The 14851-nt window shown below is 44.8% G+C and overlaps 1 long non-coding RNA gene across 2 annotated transcripts; it reads left to right on the forward strand.

The window, feature by feature from the left end:
* The first annotated feature begins 1859 nt into the window (after nt 1–1859).
* Nucleotides 1860–14824, forward strand: LOC104652538 (uncharacterized). 2 transcript variants are annotated; one of them, XR_745854.3, is made up of 4 exons: nt 1860–2243; nt 12399–12739; nt 13306–13408; nt 13526–14824. It is a non-coding gene; the product is annotated as an uncharacterized LOC104652538 (long non-coding RNA). The 2 variants fall into 2 exon arrangements; XR_745853.3 differs by having other exon boundaries at nt 12504–12739.
* The last annotated feature ends 27 nt before the right edge of the window (nt 14825–14851 follow it).

Raw genomic sequence — 14851 nt, forward strand, 5'->3', positions numbered from 1 at the left:
GGGGTGCATCAGGTTTTTCTCCACTCTGTACACCTCTGCGATTGATCATGAAAGGGCCACGAGTGTGGATTGGGGGGTTACCTAAATTCAGCAAGTGGGCAAAGTCACAATTACGGAACCCATGGATAATGAGGACAAATTGTGTATTCTAAAAGTCATGTTAACAACAAATTACACAATTTCTAAGACAGAATTGGGGCAAAAATGAAATATGGTCACCTGGACCAGCTACATAATTTGCAGGGACCAGTGCCAAGCGGAAATACAAGGTCCCTTGATCAAAAAGACAGCAGAGCGCGAAGCCAGCTGTGGGTCTTTGTGAGTGAGGGCTCATTACCACTGCACAGTTCCTGTGCCCACGAAGCTGGCCCCAACCCTAACAGTTAAATGAGTACATCGTGGGGAGCAGCCTTGGGGACTGGATCAAGGAAGGTTTTCTGGAGGTGGTAGCATTTGAACAAAGCCTTGGATGGCTGGAGAAAGTAGCTGAAATGAATGGTTGAACACCACCAATCCATGTCATGCCTACTATATTTACGAACAATAGTCTGGAGGCCTGCGCTGAACTCCACAGTACAAAGGGTGGGTAGCACTTACTGACCTGACTGCCTGCCAGGTACTGGGACAAATGGTTAATGTGCATTCTCTCCTTTAATCATTACTGTAACCCTAAGAAGGGCAATGTCATGTCACCCCCATTTTACAGTTGAGGAAACGGAGGCTTCTTGAGGTTAAGTAATGTGCCCTGTGTCATACAGCCAGGGGAAGAGGAGTGGTTTAAACTCTGGCTCTCTGGACCCCGAACTCTTACTTGGAACATTCACCAGACCCTATTTCCCTATTTAATAGGCAATACACATTGCCCTATTTTTTAACGGAGCCATCCGTGGTAGTCTGACTATCAGCGGGGCCAGATAGGCACACATGGATCTCAGAGGGGCTACGTGAGGCTGAGAGGGCGCCTCTGTCCCTAACCTACTTCTCAATCCTGTTGCTTCCTGAGGAAGGCAGCCGCCATGCTATTCAGACATGGCCAGGGACTTCATACGCGTGTAATTCCGTAGAGTTTACAAAGTGCTTCCACCTTCATGATTTCAGAGGTTCTTGCAACAGTCCCGTGAATTCCTGACACCTTTTACAGCTGGGAAGCTGATTGTGAGGGAGGACAAGTGACTAGACCAAAGAACAGGCCGGCAGGAAGGCAGGCAAGCCAGGACAGAAGGCTGGAACCGGAGCCCAGACCTGCAAGCTCCCACCCAGTGTCCTGGCTCGGCCCCTCGGCCTTTACCAGGACCATGGGTGGCAAGTAGCTTAAAACTCCACGGTACAGAAATGCCTCAGCTCCCCACCTTCCCCTGCCTAACGCCTCTCACTGGTACAGGGCAGGTGCGTGTGTTCGCGTTTGCTCAGCAAATGCATTCTCCTTTTGATTTTGGTTCTTTAAGAGTGGGGCAGGAATGCAGAGTATTTGGTAGGGCTGTTCATACTCTGAGTAGTATACACGACAGCAACCTGCTGGCAGTTGAGGCTCAATTTGTGGTCTATTCAGCTGAAGGGGTTTTCTAGCTTCTCTGAGCAGGTTAATTAAGCAAAGTTGCTGGAGGGGGCTCCCTTTGGTACAGGACAGGAGGAACAGAGCCGCATCTGAAGACTTGAGCACTGACTGGCATCTTTACCCAGCACCGGCGGGCTCTTTGGAGCCAAGAGAAGAGCCTTTCCTTGCTTTCGGCTTGCCTTGGCTGTGGTCACTGGTCTGTCTTGCAGCCAGGATGTCCTGCCGCAGCACAAGGAGCAGGGCAAGGTCCTTTCTCTTCCGTGTTGAGCTGGGCTGTGGCGGGAGGGAGGGGATAAAGGAGACGCTGGCTCTGCGTTCCAGAATTAATGGTTCGTGTCTGCTGAGGCTATCTGCACTGTACTCGAAATCAAACAACAAAAAGCAAGGATGAAGCCAAACAACCCAAATGATCAAAAAGCATTCTGGTGGTGGGTGTGAAACTTGCTCTCTCAGCAGCAGAGGTCCAAGTATGCACAGCCACTGGAGAGCTGAAGCGCCGAGCAGACTACCTTTGTAGTCACTTTTGCTCAGAGACACACGCACACGCATACATTGAAGGAGGAACGCGCCATTCGCTGCCCTACGAAGTGTCACACGTCCGCATAGTAAGCAGTACATTTCACACGTGAAGGAGGGGTCTGCATCTCAAATGTAAGCCACTGGAGATCTGTGAAAATTATCAAAAGGGGTGAGTAGAAATTCAGCAATTTTATTCCTTTCAGTAAGGAATAAGTGTGTGGTCGCAAACCATCCTTCTGTCTCATCAGGAAATTCTGTGGTAGACTTATTCTATGGAAAGTTTTGTCTACAGTTTCCCATCTGCTGTGATAATCGTTATTAATCAAGCTGCTGTCATACCATCTTGGGCTGTGATTTTGTTAACTCCTCCATGCGAAGGAGGTTTGTCCTGGGGAAGGAAGAGGTAATGGAGGGACCCGGATGGTGCAGGCCCCCTGGATCATGTGACAGGTCTCTGGGCTGTTCAATGTCATTTTCTAAAAAAAGCATAAAATGGGGCCTGTGAGCACCCATGCGTTCTAAGACTCACCCATCAGATTTCCCTGAAATCCTGTGTGAGGTGGGGAGTCAGTTTCCCACTCCACAGTTTTCCCTGCGGTTCATGCAAGTCTCTGATTTCATCAGAAAACTTCTTAGGTTTAAACTTCTTACTGTCTGCCCCGCAGCCTCCCATTTCTTGGGCCCTGTTGAGTATGCACATGCTAAACTCCATTCCCAGGCGGTACGGAGAGGGGACTCCTGGGTCCTTACGGAGCTGGCCCTGAGTTGGTGGTCCGTGAAATTCAGTGCTTTTGAGTTCTTTTGGTTTGTTTACTTCGTTTTTTGTATTATTTTTAGAAAGTAATGTAAGGCTAAACAATGTTTTAAAAATAATATAAAAATTTCATCCCCCACTAGAGATAATTAGCTGCATGTGGAGTTAATTTAGAAACTAGAACCCCAGTTTCAGGAGAAGTAAGCAGAAGGTAGTGGTGGATTTCCATTTTATGATTAGTGCAATGGCAGAAAAGTCACAAATAGACTTTGTGCCTAACTACATAGTAATTCGTTAGAATGGAGATATCAATAAACATAAGCTGTGGCTCGCCTTTCTGGAATCTTCGATTGGTAAAATCCTCACTCCTCTCCTGGCCTGCCTAATCCAACTCCCAGTATATCTTATTTTAGAGGCAGAGAGAATTGAGCCTGAGAAGACAAAGGTCTGATTAGGAGAGGTGAAATGATAACTGTATTCAGATTAATGAACAGATCTTTCTGTCTCCTCACATGGAGATTGTGGTAATAATAAAACGATGAAGATTTACTGAGTGCTGATGTGTGCCAGACACCGTGCTAAGTGATTCACAGCCATTATCTCATTGCATCCTCACAAGATCCTGTGAATAACTTGCTATTACCATCCCATGACGGGTAAGGAGCAGAGCTCACGTTTGTATTCAGGTTCACTCCAGAGCCATGCTCTTCAACGCTGCGCTCCGTGGAGAAAACAGGTGTTCAGCAAAACTAAAGCTTGTAGTTCACGATGACTTGACATCGAGAACTCCTCAGTCTTTAAGGAAAGAGTTAACTATATTCAGTCCTCTGTGCTTACCACGGCAGTTAGGAGTCCCCAGGGTAACCTTGAATTATCCAGAAATGCAGGTAGCCTGAAGATAACACTGCCAAATAATTTAGATTAATTACGATTTAAATTTCTTTGGATGGCTTTTCCTATGGTCCCTAGGCTTCCAGGTTTATAGCATGTAGATGTCTAGGTTACCCTTCCTATGGTGTTTCCCTGTGGTACAACAAATGTTCTGACTTTTGTGCACCTCAGATTTTTGTCTCTTTGTCACAGTCACTCTTTTCTTTGCATGGAGGATTTTTTTTCTTTATGTTTCTTGGTTTCCATGTTTTAAATGCTTTGGGAATAAGCCCCGGCTCTCTGCTGAAGAAGGCAGGCACTATTCTCATTGCCTGTTACCTACTCTCTGGTTCTGCACTAGCCCGACTCCAGTGTTTTAAACTCTCCTGCCTTTGCATCCTTGCTGCCTTTATTTACATTACTCCTTTCCTGGTTTCCTCTCCTCTTCTATTCTAAATGTTTAACGCAGCTCTTCCCACTGAAAAAAAATAGCCCCTCCAGGAAAGAGGAGGTTCGGCTTTCCAAGCTGCCAATTCAGCATGGCAGTCGGGAAGGCGATAGAGAAGCATACATTTAAAATTGCTGAGAGGCATAGAAAAGCGTTGCAGGGCAGTGGAAAGCGGTGGGATCCATGCATTTTTCCGGGGTCGTCCATTACTCACGGAACTTTGGCAGGTGGAAGCCTGCTCATCTCTCCCGGAGGATGAGTGCTCCCACTAATGCAATTCTTCTGTTTTCCTGTAGCTCTAGTTTTGTTATCTTTAGGCACCGAGTCAAGCAGTGTGTGCCAGTGGGGGTGGCAGCTGCCCCCGCTATCACTGTCCTGGCACGGCTATGACCCTTCTCTCTGTATCAGTGTCAAGAGGATGCCGCCATCCCAGGCGCCCAGCAAAGCCTCCACCCCACCTAGCAGAGCACCAGGTTGTCTCTAAATCCTGTTCTTTCACCATTAGCTGTGAAATACCCAGCACAGGAAATGAAGGTGAAAAGATCACTAAATGGATTCGCGTCCGCATCCTGATCATACGATTTCTTTTATTTGGGATTTTTCTTTTGCTGACTACACTTTCAAATTCTAACGATACTGTAACTAATTCCTGGAAGATGATGGGATTTTTTTTAAGCACAATTAAATTAAAACAGACTTTACTTTTGGTAAACTATTTTTAGTAAAATGTATAGGATTTAAAAAAAAAAAAAAAAAACCCAACCCAATGCTAGCAACATGCTCAACCTGGATGTGAAAGTAAGCTTTTATACATATTTTACTACTATCACTTAAGAAATGCAGTGGCTTATTAGTCTAATAGAATTTGACCTGGTATGAGTAAGTAAGAATACAAGTGAAGCATCTGAAAAATCTAATTTATAGATACTCGAGCGAAATGATTTAAACTATTAAAAATTCTAATATGCCTGTCGACCTACTATTTAATTTGCATAAAATACCATACAGAGAGTCACTGCATAAGAGGACAGAAATGCCAGGATGGGAAATCTGAAACGTTCAGACTCAGAAGACGTCTAAGGACTCATGGAGCAGGCATCTCAGTTTTAAAGTCAATCTTAAGTCCTATAAACAACTGCACACCCATTATCTAACCTCTGTCTGTGGTTAGGAATTTGAGTGCCTAATTACACGCTTAGCAAAGAGGAAAAGACACCGGGTCCCTCATGACAGGTCAGCTTTAAAGTGGGAAGTGTTTTTATTCAATCTGATCCCCTCGTAATACAAATGGTCCTACAGTTTCCCCCTCTCCTCTCTCTTTTCCACTGAAGAGAATTATGAGTGAGAAAATGCAACCCACTGGGAAGCAAATCCTCACTGCAGACCCGATGGTTGAAATTCCTGACTTGATTGATTGCCCTGACGCACTCCCTTCCCCTGGCAGGAGCATCCTCACCCCTGCCCAGGACCACAGAGCCATCTCCTCCGCGCTGCTCACCAGACCCGCCATCCATTACCCCCTCCACTCAACAGCTGTTTCCTGCTTGCTCCGTGCAACGTGAGGCTTTTTTAAGCCTTTAAAAAAAAAGATGTTTATATAGTTTTCATGATTTCCTTTTGGGCTCTAACTAAATGACTGCTCTTCTTCTCTCCTCCCCCATGACTATATTTGACACCACCAAGCCAAGAGGCTGGCCGTCCCAGGGTTAACATTTCAGTGAACTGGACAGGTAGACAGGAGTCACAGGAGGTCACGGCCCTAGCAGCCTGCCAGCGCCACGGCCGACATCAGCACTGGAGCCTCGCTGGAGGGTGAGAGTCACAAAGCCTGCATCTTCTCTGTGCTCTCAGTACCCAGGATCCACACAGACAGCATCAGGCTCCAACTGGAAAACAGGCTGCTGCCTTCCTTCCCTTCCAGGCAATAGCATAATGGGGACTGGAGGATTCTTAAAAGGAAAATGAACAGCAGAAAGATTGGTGCCTCTGCTATTTCCAGCAGACTGGACAGCCTACACAGAGAATCGTCAAAATGGGCAAACGTACATAGCCCAAATGTAAAGTTGTTCACATCCGCCGTTCGTTTTCCCTTATGCAGACAAGCAATGCTCAGTATCCTGTAGCTAGACCTTCCTCTTGCATAAAGAGTCCTTTCCATTTCTAAAAATTCTTCTTTCCACAGTTTACCCAAAGGGTAAATAATGAACTGTTGCAATAGCCATTTTAGGTCCAGCAAATTTAGGAGACAGAGGAGGAAAATAACTAGCTATTCCTCAGGAGTCAGTCAGTGGTAGACTCTAAATTAGAATGAAATCTTTTGAGTGCTCAACTTTCATTTCATCCATTGAGTCGCACAAACAATAATATTCAATAGAGTAGAAAACACACACCACCACAGTGTAAATTCTACTATCTTGTACATCTTTCAGGAAATTCTTGAGACATCTTAAATAATTCAGAAACATTTTGGGTGGTTTGTCACCAGATCTTCCAGATGAGATATTTTCTTCATTTTTTTTAATGTCCTATTTCTCCTATTTTAGTACTTTGAGAAATAATTTTTAATTTGCATTTGCCAAAAAAAACCTACCCTAGAATGACGACATGTACGGTATGTGTGGCTTTGGGAACATGTACATTTTTTGTCTTTGGATGGGAACTGTCAACAACCAAATCCTAACTCTGCTTAGTTGACAAATAAATTTTATAACTCTCTAAAGATTTAAAGCAATACAGATTGTCTGAGCCAATAAGTTGATCTGGTGAGAGCGGGATGCTAATGAGTCTTTGATCCGTGTGCAGAGGCCAGTGAGCCTGTAGCACAGCCTCCGCCTGCACCCCTCACCCCGCCAGCTGTCTCGCAAATGCCTGCCATTGGTCACAGGGGGCACCAGGCAAGCTGGGAGTGCGGATGGATCAGCGCAAATCCATCATCTCTCCAAACGCATCACTCAAGAGCTGCTCCTCCACACGACAAACCAGCAGCGTTCTCTTTCTGCACAGAGATGGGCGTTGCAGTAAAGACAGGCTCTTTAAAAATACTGGTGTTGGATTGTTGGATTTTAAAGGAGACTTTTTTTTTTTTCTTGGGCCAAAAATAAATGTCGACTGGTATCTATTTTATGACTCGGGCTTTTTCAAGGTAGCGTGTGTGGTGAGGTCGGGGTTGGGGAGGAGGAAGCTTCAGGAGAGCCGGCTGGGTCCTGGGGACTGACCATGTGGGTGAGTGATGGCAGGCACGCGATGGCAGCGTGAGGCAGCTGGCCTGCGGCAGGGAGGCCGAAACGACCCGCAGCAGCTGCACAAACGCCAGAGGTCAGGCCGTGTTTGTGGACGCTGACTTCTCCCCAGGCATCCCTGGGTGGTGGGATACATCAAAGCCCCACATCCAGGAATAACACCCAGTGGAGGGTCTGTGGATAAACCCCATCCCAAGATGCCGACCCAGGAGTTAGCAGCAAGCTCTCCGAGGGTGGAGTCACCTTCCTCTTGCGCATGTATTTCTAGAAGTAGGTTGTACGATGGAGGAGGAAATAGCCCACATTCCAATACTATTGAGGAGGAAAAATTAAAAATAGTTTTCCTATGCTAGGTGTCCACTTTCTTTTTCTGATCGAAGTGACTTTTTTTTTTTTGAGATGGAGTCTCACTTTGTCACCCAGCCTGGAGTGCAGTGGCACGATCTCAGTTCACTGCAACCTCCGCCTCTTCGGTTCAGGTGATTCCCCTGCCTCAGCCTCCCGAGTAGCTGGGATTACAGATGCTTATTTTTGTATTTGTAGTAGAGACGGAGTTTCACCATGTTGGCAGGGATGGTCTCGAACTCCTGAATTCAAATGGGCCGCCCATCTCAGCCTCCTAAAGTGCTGGGATTACAGGCGTGAGCCACTGTGCCCGTCCTCTGAAGTGCCTTTTAACGGTCAGCAGATTTTGGCGAAACCCCTGCAAGACACCAGGTACTGAGGCTAAGGAGTGCCGACACAGATGCTCAGGTCGTGGTGAGTCAGGGGGGATTTCCACGTGGATTCCACGTTATACCTCTTTTCTTACAATGATCACGCTTGAGGTTGTGGAATGTCTTTTTAGCCAAAGACCCATTATGGGACAAACTAATCAGAAAAAAAAAAAACAAGAATATATAGTCTCTAAGATCTAGGAGCTAAGACCATGATTCTTTTTGATTGTTGCTTGTTTAAATGGTTGGAAGTGCCTAAGAAAGACAATTTTATATGGCAAGAGGAGGAGACCAGGATGCACTGGGGAAAACTTCCATGACAAAAGTTATAAGGACCATTTTGAACAAGAGAATGTTCCAGTTGTGTGTTTAAAGTACTTGACAGTGCTCGACCCCAAGATGGGACAGTGTTATTTCTGGATGATTTTATATTGAAAGGAAGGCTCCCATTTTTAAATGAATAGGGCTCCAAAAGCTGACCTGGAAGTCTGTCTCATGGAATGTAGCTCGCTCTGCTTCATAAGAACATAAGGCATTTAGGGCTGGGTGTAGCGGCTCGCACTTGTAATCCCAGCACTTTGGGAGGCTGAGATGGGCAGATCATTTGAATTCAGGAGTTCGAGACCAGGTTGGCCAACATGGCGAAACCCTGTCTCTACTAAAAATACAATAATTAGCTGAGGATGGTGGTGCATGCCTGTGATTCCAGCTACTTGGGAGACTGAGGGAGGAGAATCGCTTGAACCAGGCAGGTGGAAGTTGCAGTGAGCCAAGGTCGCACCATTGCTCTCCAGCCTGGGTGACACAGTGAGACTCCATTTCAAAAAAAAAAAAAAATAAATAAAAAATTAGCTGGGCATGGTGGTGCACACCTGTAATTCCAGCTACTTAGGATGCTAAGGGAGGAGAAATGCTTAAACCAGGCAGGCAGAGGTGGCAGTGAGCCGAGATGGCATTACTGCACTCCAGCCTGGGCAGCAGAGTGAAACTGCATCCGAAAAATAAATAAAGAAGATAAGACACTTAGCCACCCCTGCCTGTAGTCCCAGCTACCCAGGGCCGCTGAGGCCGAAGCGTCACCTGAGGCGGGAGCTCTGGGCTGTAAGTGCGGTTGGCCCGTGGGGAGTCTGCGCTCCGTTCAGCATCATACGGTAACCTTGCTAGAGCAGGGACCACAGGTTGCCTAAGGAGGGGTGACTGGCACAGATGGGAAGTGCAGCAGGTCAGAGCTCTCGTGCTGATCTCAAGCGGGGCCACAGCTGTGAATAAGTACTGTGCTCCAGCCTGGGCGACATAGTGAGACTCTGTCTCTTAAAAACAACAACAACAACAACAATAAGGTATTTTCACACTAACGAGGGTCCCTTGATGACCTCTGGAAATGCTTTTTGTCTCTGCGGTGGCCTCAAGGCCCGACACCCCACTTGTCACCTTACACGGGCTGCCTGGCGACTGCTGCCCCGAGACTGCTGTCCCCCAGCTTCGGCTGTTCCAGCCACACGGACTCACTGTGCCTCAATCTTGCACAGCTACTCCTGCCTCAGGGCTTTGCACTGGTTCCCTCTGGCGGGAATGTCGGTCCCGATCAATCTCCGTGTGGCTGGCTGCTTCTCTTGCTCCAGGGAGGCCGTCTCCGACCACAGCCATCCCAGCCCTCCACGCTGACTCACCCACGCGGCTTCATTTTTCTCCCTAGCCCTTTCACCTTCTTAACTACTATGCAAGACACTCATTTGATGTACTGCGGGTCTGTTCCACCAGAAGGCAGAACCCCCACGGGCAGGAATGTTGTCTCTGTTATTCCATGCTCATTCTCGGTACCTAGAACAGTGCCCGACACAAAGTCAACGCCCGGGAAATATTTGTCAGATGAGTATGACAATTCAAAAGAGACTTCAGGGACCATGTTGCAGAGGTGGACTCGGACTCAGAAGCCCCACTGTGTGACCGCGAGCAAACGTCTCACCCCAAGTCTGTTTACTCACCTGGGGAGTATGCTTTCTCCGTTCACCTCACAGCACTGCTGCGATGGACAAATGTAGCCCTGCTTGTGAAGTGATTTGACACCTTCCCTCCCTAAGCCATGCTTTTCATCTGTAAACTCAGAATGCCCCTATTAGCTATGCTTTAAGATCATTTAGCGCGCTTACAGTCCATGGTCATGATGGAGACAAAAATCCGAGCCTCTTTCATGCTGCCTGGTGCTGGCTGTGCTGACTCCTCACACCTGGTGACAGATGTACTACCTGGTACTTTCATCCTGAAGCCTCCACCTCTTGTGCCTGATGGCAACAGAATTCTGACCCATGTTGCTCATGTCCCTTTTGGGGGGATCCCTGCTTCTTACACTCCCTGCTGCCCACCCAGAGCTTCCTGGGTATGCAGTGGGGTTAACTTGGGCATCTGCTCTGCTTGGGTGTTCCTTCTGACCCGTGGCACTGAGATCGAGAGACTTCTCCTATCCTCCCAGAGAAGGACCGAGGCAGCCTCCCATCTACAGCAATTGCAAGGCTCTGCCATAGGTAGAGGGGGGATGGATTTTGTGATGACGGATTCCCCAAGGACTGGGGAAGAGCATGCGTTGTAGTTCAATGGAGCCATCCAAATCCTCTGCCATGCCTCAAAGCGGAATGGTCCCTGTAAGCCTGAACACAAATATTCCCCTTTGAATTCCTCCTGCTCCATCCTCAAAAATTAAGAAAGCCCTTCTCCCCATTACCTGGAATGGCCTTTGGATGCCAGCCAGTTCGCTCTCTAACTTTTGGGTGTCTCTCAGTTTTCACGTCTGCACTGTAGCCTTGGCATACACTGAAATTTAAATTTCTGAGATCTTAAATTTCCTTTTTGTATGTCAGGCAGGCTTTCCGTTATCCATCCCGAAGTCACCTTTGAACTTTTAGACAAGGGCAGATGTCACTTAACGTGACCGACAAGGGTTCCACTCGCCATTTGTTGTGTGCGGTGCTCGTTTTTCCCTTCTGCTTCTTTTCTCTTTTATCTTTTTAATCACCATCATACTATAAAACCAATGAAAACAAACTTTCCAAAGACTCTTATTTTCTGGCTGAGCTATTCCAACCTCTGACTTTTTCTCAAGCACGAGATAAGACTTTCTGATTAACTGGGAGTGGGATGTTTATTCAATCTGTTCGTTTTATACATTACGGAGACAGCTTTTTAATTTTTATGCCATGTCAGTGGCAAATACTTTTTGAAATTAATAAATACAATACATACCATCAATGTGTGAAATTTTTAGAACCCCCTATTTCCATAGTTTGACATACAAAAATGTACTCACACACTTTTGAAATCCGCTGTCAAATCATTTCACATCTGTACCTAAAGCAAACAGACATAATGTTAACAGCTTGTTAGAATTCAGAAATGCCACCCGCTAATCAGCCCACCTGTGGCATTCTCAGTCCATCTTGCAAGCTGCATAGCCTGCTGCCAAGAAGCTTGACAAGAAAATGTATATTAAATTATTGAATAAGATGGGAAATATTGTACAGTGTGCGATAAAGAGAATGCGCAACGTGTGGCCAATGAACATACTGTACCTTTTCATTATAATGCCTGCCTGGAGGTGACCTAGCTTCATCCCCATGTGCCGTAAATTATGAAGCTACTGCTAAGTTCCTGGATGCAAAGTCGCTAGCAAGGTTTTCATTGTTTCCATCAGGCTTTTGTTGTGTGTAATTGGCTTTGGCTAAAACAAAAACCAAGAAAAAGAAAAGCAGAAAGCAAATTTTCAACTGAGTTAGACAGAAACGACCCCATTTTCCTACAATTCTGTCCTGCGGTTCAGAGCAAACAAAGAAGGTTTCCTGACATTCCTGACATTCTTTAGAAATCGTAGTAGCTATCATGTCAATCAAATCCAATCATTAGGTATGATTTAAAATCCTAGAAACAGGATCTTTTGATCTTGCCCAGCAAAAAAAAAAAAAAAAAAAAAGCCAAATAAAATGCAAAAGTGAAATAAAGTGATTAAGATCCCAGAGCAGAATGGGGCAGCAGACCGTGGAACAAACCAGGAGTGCCCTCTGCCCACACCCGGAAGCTTGTGAAATCGGCGTAAGGGTGACATTGCTCAGTACGATTACATTTCTACAAATTATTAGTATCTATAGAATATAAACTAACGTGCTCACAGAAGTCTCTTCTCTGGGGGTCTGTGGGTAAGAAATGTTATTTCAGCATCTGTTCTTTTAAGGCTATTTGCTCTGGGAAGGCAGTGTGTTTTGCCATAAATTTAGGTCATTAATTTGTATCTGTTCTTTGTTTATTTAAGAAACAGGACAAAAGGGCAGCTGCTGAAACATTTGGCTGTGCCGAGGGGTAGTGGGCTCAACATGCTGGAGTTCTGCACATGACCAGCTTGAGTTTGTATCCACAGCTACAGGACAGAACTTTATGGAAACACTTTGCCAAGCCATGTGGTGCTCGGCTTCCCTTTGCATCAATACCCTTTTAATTACCTGATCCTGCGGGGGAAAAAGTTGGGGAAAAGTGTCGGTGCAAAAGCCTAGGAGCCTGCCGGGAATCAGACTTTTAAAAAAAAATCAGCACCAGAAAATGTCTGGCAATTATTCTACACGACAGCGATATAAATCCTGCAACTGGCCTGCAAAGGTAACACTCTGACCTATATAATTTGATATTTATAAACTGAATCACAGTAATATCCAGTAAATTGATTGTTAACAACATTTAATGCTCTGAAATTGGCCATTAAGTGCATAATTATTTGAAAAGCATTATTGTTATTATGAAGCATTGCAGAGGTTTTATTTATTATCATAAACCTAATGGACTCAGTAAATTAGGTGTATTTAGAAAGGTCATTTGCTGCTTGTTGATACTGAATTCTAAGCACTTTAATTCAAATGGGTAACAAAACAAAGCAGTCTTTTCAAGGATGGTACACATTTAAGCAACTCCAAATAAACAATACAGAAGTCCAGTTCCTGAAATTTGAAAAACAATGATAAGAATGTGACAATAGCTGTTAGGAGTGCTTTAAAAGCCATATTTGAAAATGATAAATTTTCTCTTCAAAACTACATACTAGAAGTAAAAGAAACAAAGTAAAATATATCAAAGGTGAATTTCAAATAAATATATATATATTTTTTTGCCTAGAATCATATTTCTTCTGGATGAAATATGATGCCCCCTTTGCATTTTTTTTTTTCTAGAAAAGCCCTCACTGTGAGAAGATGTGGTAACCTTTTAAATATCATGGGTTTGCTTGTCTCAGCCTGCAGACCTGCCCTCACAAGCCACCTGAAGTGTTAATGGGTTTGTATGAATATAGGATGGAAATCAAATACTTCCCTGGACAGAGATTTTAAATTCTTTTTTTTTTTTCTGTTGAATGTGTTTTCATGCCAGTAGAAATGATCTTGTGTTTTTCAGACGCTCTCTTTTGAAGAAGTCATAACTGAAAATGTGGTTAGAACTCAGGACCTCATCAGCAGACCCTTCCCCGGAACACTTTGCATGTCTGAGGAACCTGCAGGCCCTTGTGGTCGCTGGAACTCTCTTCTCGGCAAGAGGCAGCAGGCGGTTCTCTGTGGAGGGACCCAGACGGTCTGCATTCAAGACTGTAAGAAAGACCCTAACAAGACCTGTCTTTTATTTTCTCTTGTACAGTCTTTGGATTCATCGTGAGGGTCACAGGCAAATCCCTAAAGTCTTGCTCTCAGAATAAATGTGAATTTCATTCAAAGAAAGGATGCATTCTTTCCCATCATTACATTGTTTTGTGCTCAGGTGGTGCAGAGGAGAATTTAAGAAGTATCAAGCCACATGATTTCTGAGAATAGCTGAAAAGATGCTTTTCAACATTGGTGGAAAAAGAAAGAAAAACAAATAAATTAGATGTGAGCTCTCATCAGATTTCTTATATTCCGAGACTGTGTTTAGAGAAGAAAACATGGAGGAAATTCTTCTCGAATATGAACATACCAGTAACTTGGTATTATACACGTACCGTCTCAAGTTCATTAACAAACAATTGGGTGGCTTCTAAGCAGCTTATCTGTATAGCACCTGCTACAGCTATAGAAATACGCTAGATATTATAACAACTAATACTATCTGGAAAATACGATGATTTCTAAAAGTCTTATGGGGGAACTTTGATGTGCCAAGTAGCATACCTAGACTCATTCTGTAGGCTTAGATTAATTTAAAACTATCTTTTTTTTTTTTTTTTGGTAAAACAAAAGAAACCTAATTGAAATTATTCTAAAACAAAGGGAGAAATCCTCAGAATTTATCTGTCTTAAGGAAACTGATCAACATTTCACCACTGAGCTGGGCACAAAACACTTTGTGCTGGTCCCATCCAGTCATTATGTTTCAATTCTATTCATCTCTTGATGCTTTTCTTTTCGCTGACCCCTAGCCTGACTCCTGTATTCTCCCACACTGTCTCCTCCCTACTCCCCAAGGGTTTAGTGAATTTAAAAAGCACACACACATAAAAAGATACTGGATTCCCAATACCCTAGCCTAGCCAAAGATGTCTATCCAGTTCTTTACTGGGCTCTCATTGACCATAACAAAACATTTCATATGTATAAATAAAATATTTCTAATAGGAAGATCTGAGCATCTCTTCTCCTACCATATCCCTTCCATTCTCTAATCTTGCTCACTTTTCAATTCTATCCCCATATCCCTTGACTGCTGAGTTCTTCCACTTTTCTCTGCGTCTTTCCTCCCTCACCCAGTTCA

Source organism: Saimiri boliviensis, chromosome 14 (genome assembly GCF_048565385.1).
Source record: "Saimiri boliviensis isolate mSaiBol1 chromosome 14, mSaiBol1.pri, whole genome shotgun sequence".
Lineage (NCBI taxonomy): Eukaryota > Metazoa > Chordata > Mammalia > Primates > Cebidae > Saimiri > Saimiri boliviensis.